The following is a 13,922-nucleotide window of genomic DNA, read 5'->3' on the forward strand; positions in this document are numbered from 1 at the left end:
GGGATCTGTACCTATCACAACAGCAGCGGAAATGTCCTAGGGACTATTGCTCAAGGTGATCCAAAATTTTGAGGGGAATAGTTCAGGTCATATATCTACGACTTTCATAATTACTTTGAGTATGAATATGATGATACTATATATATGTCATGCATGTGGCTAGAATATTCATGGAATCACACAGTAAATACTATTTGGACCAATGAGATTTTCATCTAATATTTATGGTGTTGCCAAAAAATAAGACCAGATTCTGTAAAATACAACAAATATTAGGAAAATAGAACCCATTTTCCCTTACTTCTGAATTTTAAAATATTTTCATATACTATTGGTTTTAAAACTGCATAGAACTATTGCATATAATTACGATGTTTTTTAAAGTATATCCCTTTAACTGTAAATAATGACCTAGTTCTCCTTCCAAGTACTTAATGACATCATTTTCAATGACCAGAGACCCTCAAGGATAGAAAACAACACAGTCTCAAAACAATTACCTTCCTAAGCAGCAGAACCAAAAACAAACAAACAAATCACTGCCACCAGAGATACCAGAAAATAAATTAACAGAAAGAGATATTTACATCTTCTCAATAAAAGTGCATCATCAGAAAGCCAGAACATAAATAAAAGCAGAGGAAAAACCCTTGCACTTGCCCACAAAAAAATTTCGCTGAAGTGTCCAGAACCTCAGAGTCTATAACACTTTCTATATTAAAATAGTATATCACACCTGCCAAAAACCAAGGTGAAAGTAGAAGGTCACTGGCGATCTTTGCTATTGTGTGACTGTTTGCCCAAGAGCAAAATTACCAAGGAGTATGTCCTGTGATTGGGACATGGCAGAAGAGGTGGCACAGTGGTCTGGCATGCGCACTGTCAAAGTCACAAGTAGGAACACCAGACCTGTCCAGGGAACTAGGAAAGGTCAGGTCAAACCAAGCTTGCCACGAAACCTCAGGAAAGGCCCACACTGTCTGCAGCTCAACCTGGTGCTATTATTATTCCTCTTCGGGTTCTGAGGGCTTATTTTCAATTCAAAGGGCCATTCTTAAAATTAAATTGAGCCCATTTGGAAAGCCAAATTTCACGAGACAATGTATTCCGAGACAATTCTTCACCCTGTACAAATGTGTTCCTTCTCTTGCTTTCCCTTGATCCAATTCCATCAAAGCAATTTGGTTGTGCAATTCTATTAAGACCATTATTCGTCTTACATTTGACATATCCAGTTGGCTTGTATATCAGCTAACCTGGGGGGGGGGGGAGGGGAAAGAAACCTTCCACGAAGGTATTCCAGCCTTACATGATAAATCAAAGATTTCCCTTTGATATCTGCTCTGATATTTTGTTGATTTGGACCTCAGAATGTCTTCTGATTTCTGGGGTCATTTTACCCTTCGTAATAATGCCACTGTTTTGTATCAGAACAAATAAATCTCTATAGATTTCTAAAAATAAGTTCAGTTTTAGTATCACTGAGCTATGCTAATTCCCTAGCACCTGAGAATTTTGGTTCTACTCCAAGAAATGGTCATCTATCATGTTTAACTTGCTTTTCAGATATTTTCCATGTTAAAAATATAGGAGTTTACTCTTTCAGCCATGCAGAATCATCATTTTACTTCAGGTGCCTAGCTGCCACAGAAGGCATCCCAGTCTGCAGAGGAGACCAAGGCTTGCTCTGGTACTGCTCTTTCCTAAAAAGAGGAGCCTGCAAGTGGGGTGATATTTTGCTGAAATATATCTCTGCCACATTTCCCATCATGAAAGACACTGGTCTTCAAAGTAGGTTATGGACACCCCTAAGGATGCCCTGAGGAGGGTGAGGCTGGTAATAGATCCTCAACTTCTCTATGCACACATTCCTAACACTGGTTTTCTCGAGAAGTATGCCTGAGTCATATCACCCGTTGCCCCTTTCACAATATCTGGCCAGTCTTACCTTGGTCCATTTTCCCAAGGGGCCAAATTGGGTAGCTGAACAAAGAGAAAGGATGAATGCTCTTTGAAGCCAAAGTCATCCGAACCATCTCCCAATAAATGCATTTTCAATAATAATTTTATTTTTGTGTATATTGTCATAATTTTATGTATTTTGTCATAATTTATAACAAATGCATGCTTTCTGATCCATGTATGAATAATTATAATGATAAGTGAATTGAGAGGAAAAGTATTCACATTTTAAAGCCTTAAGGTCGTAAGAAATTTTTAAAAATTTAAATGTATATAGTTATTTTGGGGCTAGAAGAGTAGGGTGAGGTGAAAGACTTTCAAACATAATATATTATGTTGGAATACATCTCTGTCAAAGACCAATAGAAAGATGATTGCTAACACAGAAAGAAATGATGCAAAATTTCCTACTGTTACAGAAAAGATTCTTCATGAATTTTTTAAAAGATTATAGTGGGAATCAAATTACTATGGAATTCATATGTGTTGGATACATTTAAAAGAGTCATCTTAAAGTTTATTTTAAGGTGTCAATATTTACCAAATAATGGAAATTACATCCTTTGGAACATTGAAATATGTAACGAAAAATCTTAAGTGACAATGTAAAAATGTGAAAGGCAGGACTTAATCTGCAGAGTATTATCACAAAATACCTAGGTATGTGAGAGAGAAAAGGCTTGCGAGCATCCATACCTGCAGGGTGACGAACCGATCATCTCTGACACCCACCTAGGGCTTGAAATACTGTGGCTTTTTAGTCTAGAAAGATTAAAGAATTTTGCACTGGCATTTCTGTTATGTCAAATGAGCCAGTATAAATAATTAGACAAGGCCACCTTTAGTCAATTTCCACTAACTATAGCCAAGCCAGAGGATCCAATGTAACACAATTCACCTTTGGCTTAGACCCCTGTAGTTCTAACAACATCCACAAGGGGCACCATACTAAAAGAAGGGTGAGCAGGACGTACAGATAAAGCCGACTGAAACACCGAATTTACAAAGGAGAAATGTGGCCTTGAACTTCTGCATTCAAGGCCATTTAAAGATATCAAGACGGAATATTTGCTACAGAGCAGGGATGAATGCAGTAGTCTTGCTTCTTTCATTTCTGAACATCTCAGCTTAGCTCTGGGACACTTGTGGTAGAAGCCTGAATACATCAAGTCAAGTAAACTGAGCCCATCCCAGAGGTTTACCCCCTTTCCCCTCCCCCCCCACACACTCAGACTCCTTTGGATAAACACACAGTTTTTATCCTTTCTCACCTCTCCTTCTTCTTTTCTCCCTGAGGGTGGTCTGTGGTCTGTGGATGATCCGCGAGCATCAGGAGGAATGGGACAACATGTCTGTGAAAATTCTTTGTCTACGCTGGCCTCTGCTAAGACGTAATCTGCCTCATCTGGGTTTCAATATTCCGTACTGGAATCCAGTATGAAGTCTGCGATCCTGCATAACCTCAGATGGCCAGGACTCTCTGAGTCCTTCTCAGCCTAAGACAGAATCAGGCAAACGTATGTCATATTTCACCAGGGAGATTCCATATTCCATACACGGTTTACACTCATCAAGACTCACCTGTGAAGTGGGGATTATATCAGACATTCTTTTAATTTCTGTAAATCAATGCCTTAACATCTACAAAACGTCTACTAGCTGTTCCCAAATAAACCTGGACTCACCCAAAAACATCTGGAAATTTTAGATAACCCCAAACCATATACTCTAACATCACAGTGAACATGAACTCCGTGGGGGTGCCACTTTCCCCAAAGTTAGGTATCCAATCCTAAGATCGCCTATCCCTGCCTTCCCCATTCCTTCCCACCGAAACCACAACCCACGTGCCTGCCCCCAGTTCTGCTCCCTCACTCTGCATCATGAAGGCCCTCAATGCTTCCCCCAAGTGTCCCCGAGTAGCATACTGAGTTCTCCCCAGGGGTCTGTGGTCTAACAAGACTGTAAAACTCTGGTTTTTCTCTCTTCATCTGCATCTGGCCTCACCCAGGATAAAATGCTTAAAACAAAGATGGGGTCAGTTTTTCCAGGGTCCCATGGCTGGGAGGGAGGGGTGCATACCTAAAGAAAATGTTCTATTAGAAAAAAGAAATTGGGGAGGGGAGGGCTGAGCTGCCAAACAGTACCCAGTCCAAGCAGAAGGAACTGAGGCGGAGACCAATTTCACATTCCTTACAATGATGTTGGGCAGACAAAACAAAAGCCTGTGGGCTAAAATTAAATAGTGAAAAGAAACAGGTAAATTAAGCAAATTGGTCGTTCACTGAATTGTCTTTCAGCAAATTAACCTAGGACGGACATAATTGGCAATAAAGAAGGAATGGAATTTAATGAAGATTTAGTAATTGTCCCTGAGGGATGACCTAACAATTGCAAATGTTGGATGTCATTGTAAACAAGCCTTTTAAAGATCCCTTTTAAAAGCAATACAGTGAGTGACCAGAGTGTGGCAAGCAGAAATACATACTCACAGGACAAATGGGAAAAAAAAAAAAAACAACTGTCCTAATGTTACACAAATGGGTTCTAGTGGCTAGGCATAAATTTCCAGTGACAGCATCATACATGATTCAGAAAGTGCTGTATCTCAAACAACTTAGACAGAAGTGAAAGTGACATGCCTCCCAAAACTGCATTAGAGAATTCAAAAAGTGGCTTTAGCGATGATGAAGACGTGATGTCAAAGGTGGATATGAAGACCACAGACACAGTGAAAGCAGGAAAAAGCATGTCTCTGCATTCACACTGTTTTACATAATGTGATTGGGAACATGGAATATATGTCGACATAAAATATCATAACCAGGCTCCTGTCTGTTTCAACTCTATCTCTTCAGGTTTGTTTATCCTTGTTTGGAAAAAAAAAAAAAATAGATCTTCTCACTGAGAAAAGAGAAAATCGGGGGTCACTTTACAGATGGAAGTTTATAGCCCATGGTGGGAGTTGGGAAGGGACCACCCTCGTAGAAGCCGGAATGACAAAGCGTGTGACGTGACCTGGAGAGCCAGCTCTGGAGAAACGGCCACTCACACTGCTGGCAAGATGAAGGTGAGTAAGGGGAGAGGAAGGGACATTCCAGGTAAAGTCTGAAGCTGGTAGAGTCGTCCTCTGGGAGGGAGAGGCACAGCACTAGGAAACTGAAAGGAAGTGGCTAGAGCAGACAGAACAAAGAGCAAGGTGAGGCTGGAGCGTCCAGCAAAGGACAGACAGCACAGAGCCAGAGAGGGCTGCTAATCATCCTACTTTCGTCTAAGAATGAAATGAAGACAATAAAGAAGTGACTGACTATTGCAGGAGAGGCAATTGCAAGAGATGGGGGCATCTTAGTAGACAAGAGCCAGAGCCCAAGCCACACAAAGAAATGCATTGGCAAAAGGGAGGGAGTCTGAAGGATGCCTCCTAGTTTCCCTCTCACCAGGATGCTGGTGCATTTCACGGAAAAGGGAAGCCTGGAAGAGAACCAGCGCTGGGTAGAAAAAAATCACAAGGACAGAGCATAATGAAGTGGAGCGAGGCTTCCTTCCTTCGCCCCTTTCCTTCAGTGGGAACATGGACGATATCACGTTAACATCCTGTATATTACAGGCATGGAAACTTCTATGTTCCATGCGCTGTGTCAACAAAGGAAAGTTCCAAAATACATTTTAGAATCACCCAATTTGTTCCATGGGATGTGGAGTTTACAATAATGATCACCTGACCTGGGTGGGAAGAAAGGAGGTGCTTCTAGTGGATTGAAGGAAGCCTCATGGTCACCACCATGTGATGGTGCTCTGCTGGACACCACTGTATCAAGAGGCTGATCCTGAGATCCTGAATCCAGTGAAGGTACTAGAAAGATTAAAACCATGATGGCTCATCAGAGAGGACCTCCTCCTACTGGACTCCAAAAGACAGTACCTTTTTTTTCAGAAGAGAAGACTGGTTCTGATACAGAAACCTGGTGCACAAAAAGGAAGTATTCCTGTCTGTTACCTGTTCTGATGGCCTCACCATCGGTTTGGTTCAGTGTTTCTCCTCCAGGAAGAATACTCTACGATGGAGCCTTGGGAACTGATGGATAATGTCTTTGTCGACACCACGGGAACCACATGGTGGTGAGTCAGCCCTAACACCAGGGACGAGTACCCACGCCAAACCCCAGCCTATATCACTCACACAGATGCTGAGCAAACAACTCCCAATCCAGAGAAACACACGGAGTGGGCTAACTGCCTTTTCCTGTGTAAGGAGGAAGGGAGAAAGTGCCTCTCTGACACATTCAGCAACCAGGGAGTTAAGTGTTCCGGGCCATCTTCCCTGTCGTGCAGGTAGTGACAGAGTCAAGGAAGTCACCATGGATACATCTGGCTGCATCTGGCTGAATTATTTGTCTTGAACAGATTGCTACAGGTTGTTTTTATTTTTTCTGGTCTCATTATGTGTGTGTAATGCCAATTAAGTAACAGGAATGAAAATTAAAAAGGAAAATATCTGCCCCTGCTGGGTTTAATCTCATTAGTGAAAAGTCAAATGATTAGTCCTAAAAAGGGCTCTAACAGGCAGCAGGGACCACATTAAAGTTGCAAGTGTCTTCTGCATCACGACGAGAAAACATTCGAATCAGAATTGCTCACTCTGTGCAAGACACCGGAGCCATTCCTGTAATAAGATCACGGTAAGGCTTCGGTAACATTGTGTCTCCACCTAAGCAAACAACAGGGAAACTGCCATGACACATCCCCAACTTTGAATCCATAACACAAAATTACCGTGTTGGGCATTTTAAGGACAGGTGTCACATCTCCCTGGGTTGATTGTGAACCCCGAAAGATGCTTACTTTACAGTGCTTGTGGCTTACATAATCTTCATGGATCAGACTTTTTTCCTAATTAACCAAACCAGCCAGCTATAAATTTGCCAGCAGTGCTGGGTAGTTCTCAGAAAGAAGGAAAAAAAAAAAAAGCAAAATGCAAGGGTCTGTCCAATTTAAGCCTCAGAGTGCATTTAAAATGAAGGCCTTGAGCAGCTGGGAAGTGTACCAGCAGGCTGCTGGTCTTTAGCTAAGCCTCAGGTGGAATACCAAATTCTTCCTTCCTTCAGAAAGTTTAAGACATGTCAGCTACAGCTGTTTTGAATCAAGATGATTCAAGCAGAAGTGCTGGAATAGAAGACTATGCAAAAAATGGCCAAGCCCAGAGTGTTTTCTTCGGTGACACACTGACATGTAGCTTTACTTTCAAAGTGTTCATATATTTTATCCCATTTTCCTTTTGCCCTGAGAAGCAGACAAAGCAAGAGTTATGCCAATAATTCAGGTGGAGAAAGGAGGCACAGATACAGACCCCAGACATACTGATCATCTTTAGTGTATGGCCTCACTGAGCTTGCCACTCCAAGGAAGCCAGCAAACACGCAGAGCATGTGCCAACACCCACCTGGAAAAAAAAAAAATTTCACCTGGGATGAGACATGAGCACCATGCCGTTGCAGCGTGCTGAAAATGAATTACTCTCCTACCCAGGACAGAGAAAACTGGACGTTTTCCCAGCCCCTGACTGGTAAAAAGTAATCCTCCTGATCCAACAACCTTTAACAGGGGTCCAGAGTTAAGCCTCTGGGGTTCTCTGAATCCCCATAATTACTACACAAAAACGTGGAGTGTATGTGTGTGTGTGTGTGCGCGCACACGCACACACGAAAACTCATAAGGATAACTTCCATCAGATTCTCTACCTCTATGACCCATGAAAGGTTAAGAATCCTGGTCTCTATAGATGAAGGGGACCCCAAAGTAAGTACGTTGATGAAGCTAAAAAAAGAAGCAGAACTGTCTGCCTCAGTGTAGAATTAGGAAGAGTAAAGACAGAAGAGCCCTGGATGAGACACCAAGATTCTACTCATCAGAACTGGAAGAGGGTCAACTCTTAAAAGCACTGGAAACCCTGGGAGGCAAGACACTCTCAAGGGGAGGCAGTGCTCTATAATGGGAAGATCAAAGAGTTTTGGACTTAGCCGGATGTAGATTTGCCAACGTCAACCATGTGATCTTGGCCAAGATACTCAACATCGCTTAGGTTCAGTTTCCTCCTCCTTGAAATAATAAAAAGACGAAAACAACCAGTCCAATTACTCAGCATTGTTTCAAGGACTCGGTGATAGGATATAGGTCAAATTCTTGGCACACAGAGACCCTCAATAAATGCTAGGTCATTTCCCCATCCTCTGGGCGGCTTGATAAAGGATAACAAGAACAGGAAAAGAGGGAGGGAGGGAAGGGAAGACGAAGAAAGGAGGAAACAAAGAGTTGCCCCTGCCCCTGACCTAGAAGAATTATAAGGAATCAAAAGAAGAGGGTCAACACGTGGCTGGACAAGAGAAGAGAGCAAAGGCACCCGGGGACTACACAGAATGAAGCAAGCATGGACAGAGCCTCAGATGTCCTCGGACCAGCCCCGAGACATGGGCACTTAGACTCCCACCCAAACCCTGGGATTCCTAGTCCAGTACTCTCCTCACTATTTCTCCCTAAATTCTGCTCCCATATATCTTCACTGTTTCCCTATTTGCATTCTGTCCCTCTCCGCTCAACGACATGACTAAACACGGTTTGCAATGAAATGAGTAGATCCAGTCTCTGTAAACAACAAAAGGTAATGTACAGGTGTATCATGATATCCCTATCACAAGCCAACTCTCAGAGCAAAATGAATGCGGCAGCAAAGAGACTATCAACACCTGAAAATAATGCCATGTGGACGGTGGTCTTCCATTATGAGGCGAGGACTCCACGCTGAAAAGACACTTGGCAGGTACCCTTCCTCCTCAGCCCACCTGTGGTGGCTGGGGGTCGTCCAGTAAAACATTGCCTGCTCTCTGGGCCCTGGACTCCCCAGGACAGTTCTGATTTTAAATTACATAATGTGGCAGGTCTCTTGAATTCCTTGCCAGAGCTGTGGAAACTAGAAGGCCCGTGACGTTGGGCCTCACAGCAGTTCCAGGCCAGGAAGCTGCCCCTGGGTGAGTCTGATGATGAGAAAAATCTCCCCTTGACCAGGAGAAAGACATGCGGCAAAGGAAGACCAGGAGCCTTCACGGCTTCTCAAGAGGGTAAAGTAGGGTCAGCACTGAGATACAGACCAAGAGCATGTCCCCACACACTGTAGGGGTGGGTTTATTTTTCTTTGTCAAGATAACTGTCACATGATGACACACGATCCCTTAGATAAAGCTTTAAAAAAATAAATTAAATAAATGTACAACTCTCCCTTACCTTCCTCTTTCCATATTCTGATAGGGATTTGTTCCAACCCAATCAGGATGGCATACTTGGACTTCATCTGCCCATCTCTTTAAATATTTCTTCCTGAAAATAATCAAATTGGTCCATCAGTAGAATAAGGGACAAACTGTGTTTTATGACATATGATGGATGGATGGAGGGATTGAAAAAAATACATCCAATCAACACTCACAGTCCTAGCTTATTCAGAGGAACAACGATAAAACTAATAGCTAGGGTGCCTAGATTAATTAGAAATAGCCTAAGAGTTACTCACATTCTTCCCTAAATATATATATATCAACCCTCACTTCTCCCAACTCTCACAAACGCATAGAGGCATACACATGCCTACCTTGGAATTAAAGTGACCTCGAGGCAGCTAATGTGAGTAACACCGTTGATTTCTCCGCTGTCCGAGAAGGAAGACACCAGAGGGACAGAGCCTAAGAAGGTTTAGATTGACCAGAGAAGGAATCCAAAATCACGGAATTCCCTGAGAACTGGGGTGGAGACAGAGGGCAGAATGGTGGGCAGGGTCTGCCAGCAGGTGTAAAACCGACAGAAACCACAAACCAAGGGGCAAAGGATGAAGGGCAGCCCTATGGCCTGTCTCCATACAGACTCTAAGAATAATGGGGTGTGGGCACCATGTTTCTTGCCCCTTTCTCGGGCTGCCCTAGTCTTGGTACTCTGATATGCTTGGATATTTTCTACCAGGTGAGGCTGAGAGAAAGTCACTGCTTTACACTTGGTTTTGTTGTGTTTTTCCACACAATACTCAGAAACTTTCCATTGGATCTATTCTGGTGCCTGACATGGGGAAAATCTCACATGTGATGCTTTCTGATTTGGAAATAGATCTTCTGAAAGCAGATGAGTATTTTCTCCCTTGCACAGAGCAGGTGCTAAGGAAATCCTGACAGGCCTGGTGGGATGGCAGGTCGCTTTTGTCCCCCAACCCTCCAACACCAGTGCAACTACAGTCTATACAGAGCCAAAGAGGATCCCTTCGGCCCCACATGAGATTTTTCAACAGAAACTCCCCCCCCTCAGCAAACCCGCCGCAGAGTCCAACAAGAAAAGGACTGTGTCACATTCGGTGGCAGAGAACAATGAGGTCTCTATACCCAACGGTGAAATGGCCCGCCAGGAAACGCCAACGCAGCTGGAGGACCGAGGCCCCTCATCAACACTCTGAATCCCTTTTGGAAACAGGGGATAAATTATATACCAAGTAAACAATGGGGAATTTATCCAACGTGCAGCATCCGGGGAAGAAGCAGCGGTCTCGGGAATCAGCCTAGGCCTTCACGGAAGGAATCACCATTTCCAAGACCACTCCACATGTTTCTGGGGTTACTAAGCTGAGCAGTCACTGACAGACTTGAAGCCTGGTGGCCCCTGGCACGACAAAACAGCAGGTGGCTAGGCTCTGTGCTAATGACAACCACAAACACAGCGCTTCTGAAACTATTTCTATTTTATTGGAATACAGTTGACACACAATGCTACATTAGTTTCAGGTTCCACCACACAGCACTTTCTGAAGGCATGAATGCTCAGGACTACTTCCGGCGTATTGCTCAGGACTATTTCCGGCGTTTGCTAAACACATACCAGATCTACAACTTCGGTTACTATTAACTTACTTAATTCTCACAAAACCTGTAGGAGATAGACCTTGTAAGACACAGAGAGGTTAACTAACTTGTCCAGAATCACACAGCTAATGAGTGTCAAAGCCACGACTCGAAGCCAATCCAGCAGTCCGATTCCAGAGGTACACTTTAACCTACATGCTATTTGGGGGTCATTTGCTAATACCAAACTTGCATGTAGATCCTATTTCGCATCTTATTCTCTAAAGCAATTCTTTCAGAGGATAAACTGTGAGTAACTTAAAAGAAACTGCTTTAAAAAAAAAAAAAAAAACTTATTGCCTAATCCTGTGTATTCTTCCCAGGAGCACCATCTTCTAGAAAAGGAACATTGGAAATAACCATACATCACACACCTGAAGCCATCAGGCCTCAGAATATAACACTATTAAACCATCTCAAGGTGGGTTAGTACTCATTTAATGTTTCATGACTGGCAACTTTAGTTTCTATATAACCTTCTTCGGAGCAAATATGAACATTTTTTTCCCCTGGAAGTATAAAGTATTATGTTTAACATGTATCGAATATAGCCCCCTTTTTTCCTACATTTCTTTCATCTGCAACAATGGTCTTGAAATATGAAACGCATGTGCTCACTAGGGAACTGCAGAAAATTAATTCCCAGCAAATTTTGTCAATGACTGTCACTCACTTTCCCCCTTAAAGGATTGTTCTGTTGTTGTACAGACACATCATTAAGCATCGCTGTGAAAGGAGATAGATAACACGTTCCTACTTTGCAGGACTCAAGTCTAAGGGGAAATCAGATCTTGCTTAGTATTGTCATAGTTGCATAATTGCCCTTAAAACTCAGCTGTGAGTCGTGTTCCTACAGGCAGTTACATGTGACCCAAGTCTTTTCTGGGCTGAGTACGTGAATACTCTTTCCTCTGGCTCATTTGCATGACCGCTGTTCCCAGGCTCGCCATTGGTCCACTTCGACTCATTGGCTTCACAGACAGCTCTACGTCTTTGATCAGACCTAATCTCTCCTAGATAGAGTCTTCTTGAGGGCAGGAAACTTAAGAGTTTATTTTATATACCTCATGATGTCGGTATGTAAATACTATGCACTCAGTAAATAATAATCAAATGAGTAAATTGCTTCACTGTAGTAACAACGCATGTTTTAAATCACTGCTCTATTTTTCTTGTCTGGTGATATTTTGCTAAACATAAGACAACGGACACAAAGTATCTCATTTCAGCCTGCCATATGACAGTTGTTTAAAAATATTATCAGGAGCAGATGAGAAAAGACACTCCTCTGGTTACATAATTGTTTTATAATGATTACTCTGAGTTCCCTGACCCAGTTATTCTGGCTTTAGCCCTCAAGATGGGCTTCCATGCAGTTGAAACTCTCCCAGATTGATCAGGAAAGAACAAAAAGTCACAAGTAAAGCCTCAGCTCTGAGTGACAGCCTTGGCTACCAACATCAGGAAATAACCTCTGACTGTAAAGGTTTCCAGGTACCTGAGAGAGAGTCTGGGAGGCAGACGGGACACTGAAGGAGGGAAGGGCCATGGGAAAAGAAAGGCATTTGGCACCTAAGGAACAGATGGACCTGGACATTTTCCACCTTCACCATTTGTTCAGGTGAACACAGAGAATTTTGTAGTCTCATCAGCAAATCCAGAGTCTCTAAACATCACAAAGAGCACATTAAACTGTTGAGCTGTTTCATTAAAAATAATGGATTGCATTCAATAATAGGCCCCAGAAAACGGCAGGGATTTTGATTTAATCTGAAAGGACTGTTGTCATGGCTCTCACCCAATTATTAATTGATTGTCTGTAAACAAAGTGCAGAATTACCATCATTATCCCAAACACCTACTCTATCGTAACTACAAACCCAAATACAAATTGGTTGGTAAAATGTGCATACGCACGGAAAATGCACTTTGGGAGTTGAGCCTCAAAATGTGTATTCTAAAACTCTAAACTCCACACATATTTTCTGGGTGATCAGATCTCACACATGCGATAAACTACCGAGAAGCATTCTTTACCCTTCCAGAACTCACGATGGCATGAAAGCAGAAGAGAAAACTGACTATAAACTTTTGCTTCAAGCCCTACTCCACCCAACAGAAGTACCAAGTTAATCACAAAATACAAAGGGGCGCAGCATGATGAGGTTTTTTATATCAAACAAGCTTCAAAACATTCATCTGGACATCACCATAATCCTTGCCAGCAACATACACACCATTTGGAGACCCTGATGCAAGTGTATCTGCTTTAATGAATAGGAAAAGGGTCATATAGTCTGAGAGCCACCTTTTCCTACTCCCATGTCTGTAACAAGACAGGGAAAACCACCAGAGACAGGAACTCCATCTGAGTCTGAACTCTTGAGGGCGGATCCATAGAGGAGCATCGATCCCAGTTTGTGACCAAGGGCAGCAGTAACTCACCGAACAAAACAGCCAGCAAGAGGAAAGTTGAACAGTTAATTACCAGGCTGGCTTCTGAACCTAAGGGGAATCTTAATAGACAGAACTAATTAAAATCAATACTCATATGGTAATCGTGAAAAGAAAAGAAAAAAAAGGAGGGACTCAAGATAAATTTTAAAATGGAGAACAATGAACAATCTCCATTCTTTGTGCCCATCTCGCTATCCAGTTTTACCAGCAAATGTGTACCAACAGATAGTCTTTCTGGAAAGGCCTAAGCATAGGTGGGAAAGAACATATATAGGAGCCCACCTGAAAGATTTCTTGAGCCTCTGGGAAGCGTGGCCGGAAGTGGTCAGGGACACAGGATTTTTAAGGACGGGGCCATGCTCACATTAAGTGTTCTGATGCTGAAAATGGAAAAGCTTCTGGCTGTATGACCTTGGAAAATGTGTTCAATTTCTCTGGGCTCCAGTTTTTTCAACTATAAAATGAGAGCAGAAAAAGAGATGGCCTTTGAGATCCCTTTGCTTGGGTGATTCTGGAATACCAGATCTCAGAGATGCAGATAGGAGCCTAGAACATATGTTCATAGAGGATGATACA

Source organism: Eumetopias jubatus, unplaced genomic scaffold (assembly GCF_037043125.1).
Source record: "Eumetopias jubatus isolate StellerSeaLion01/CBP00866 unplaced genomic scaffold, mEumJub1_p1.0 scaffold_5, whole genome shotgun sequence".
NCBI lineage: Eukaryota > Metazoa > Chordata > Mammalia > Carnivora > Otariidae > Eumetopias > Eumetopias jubatus.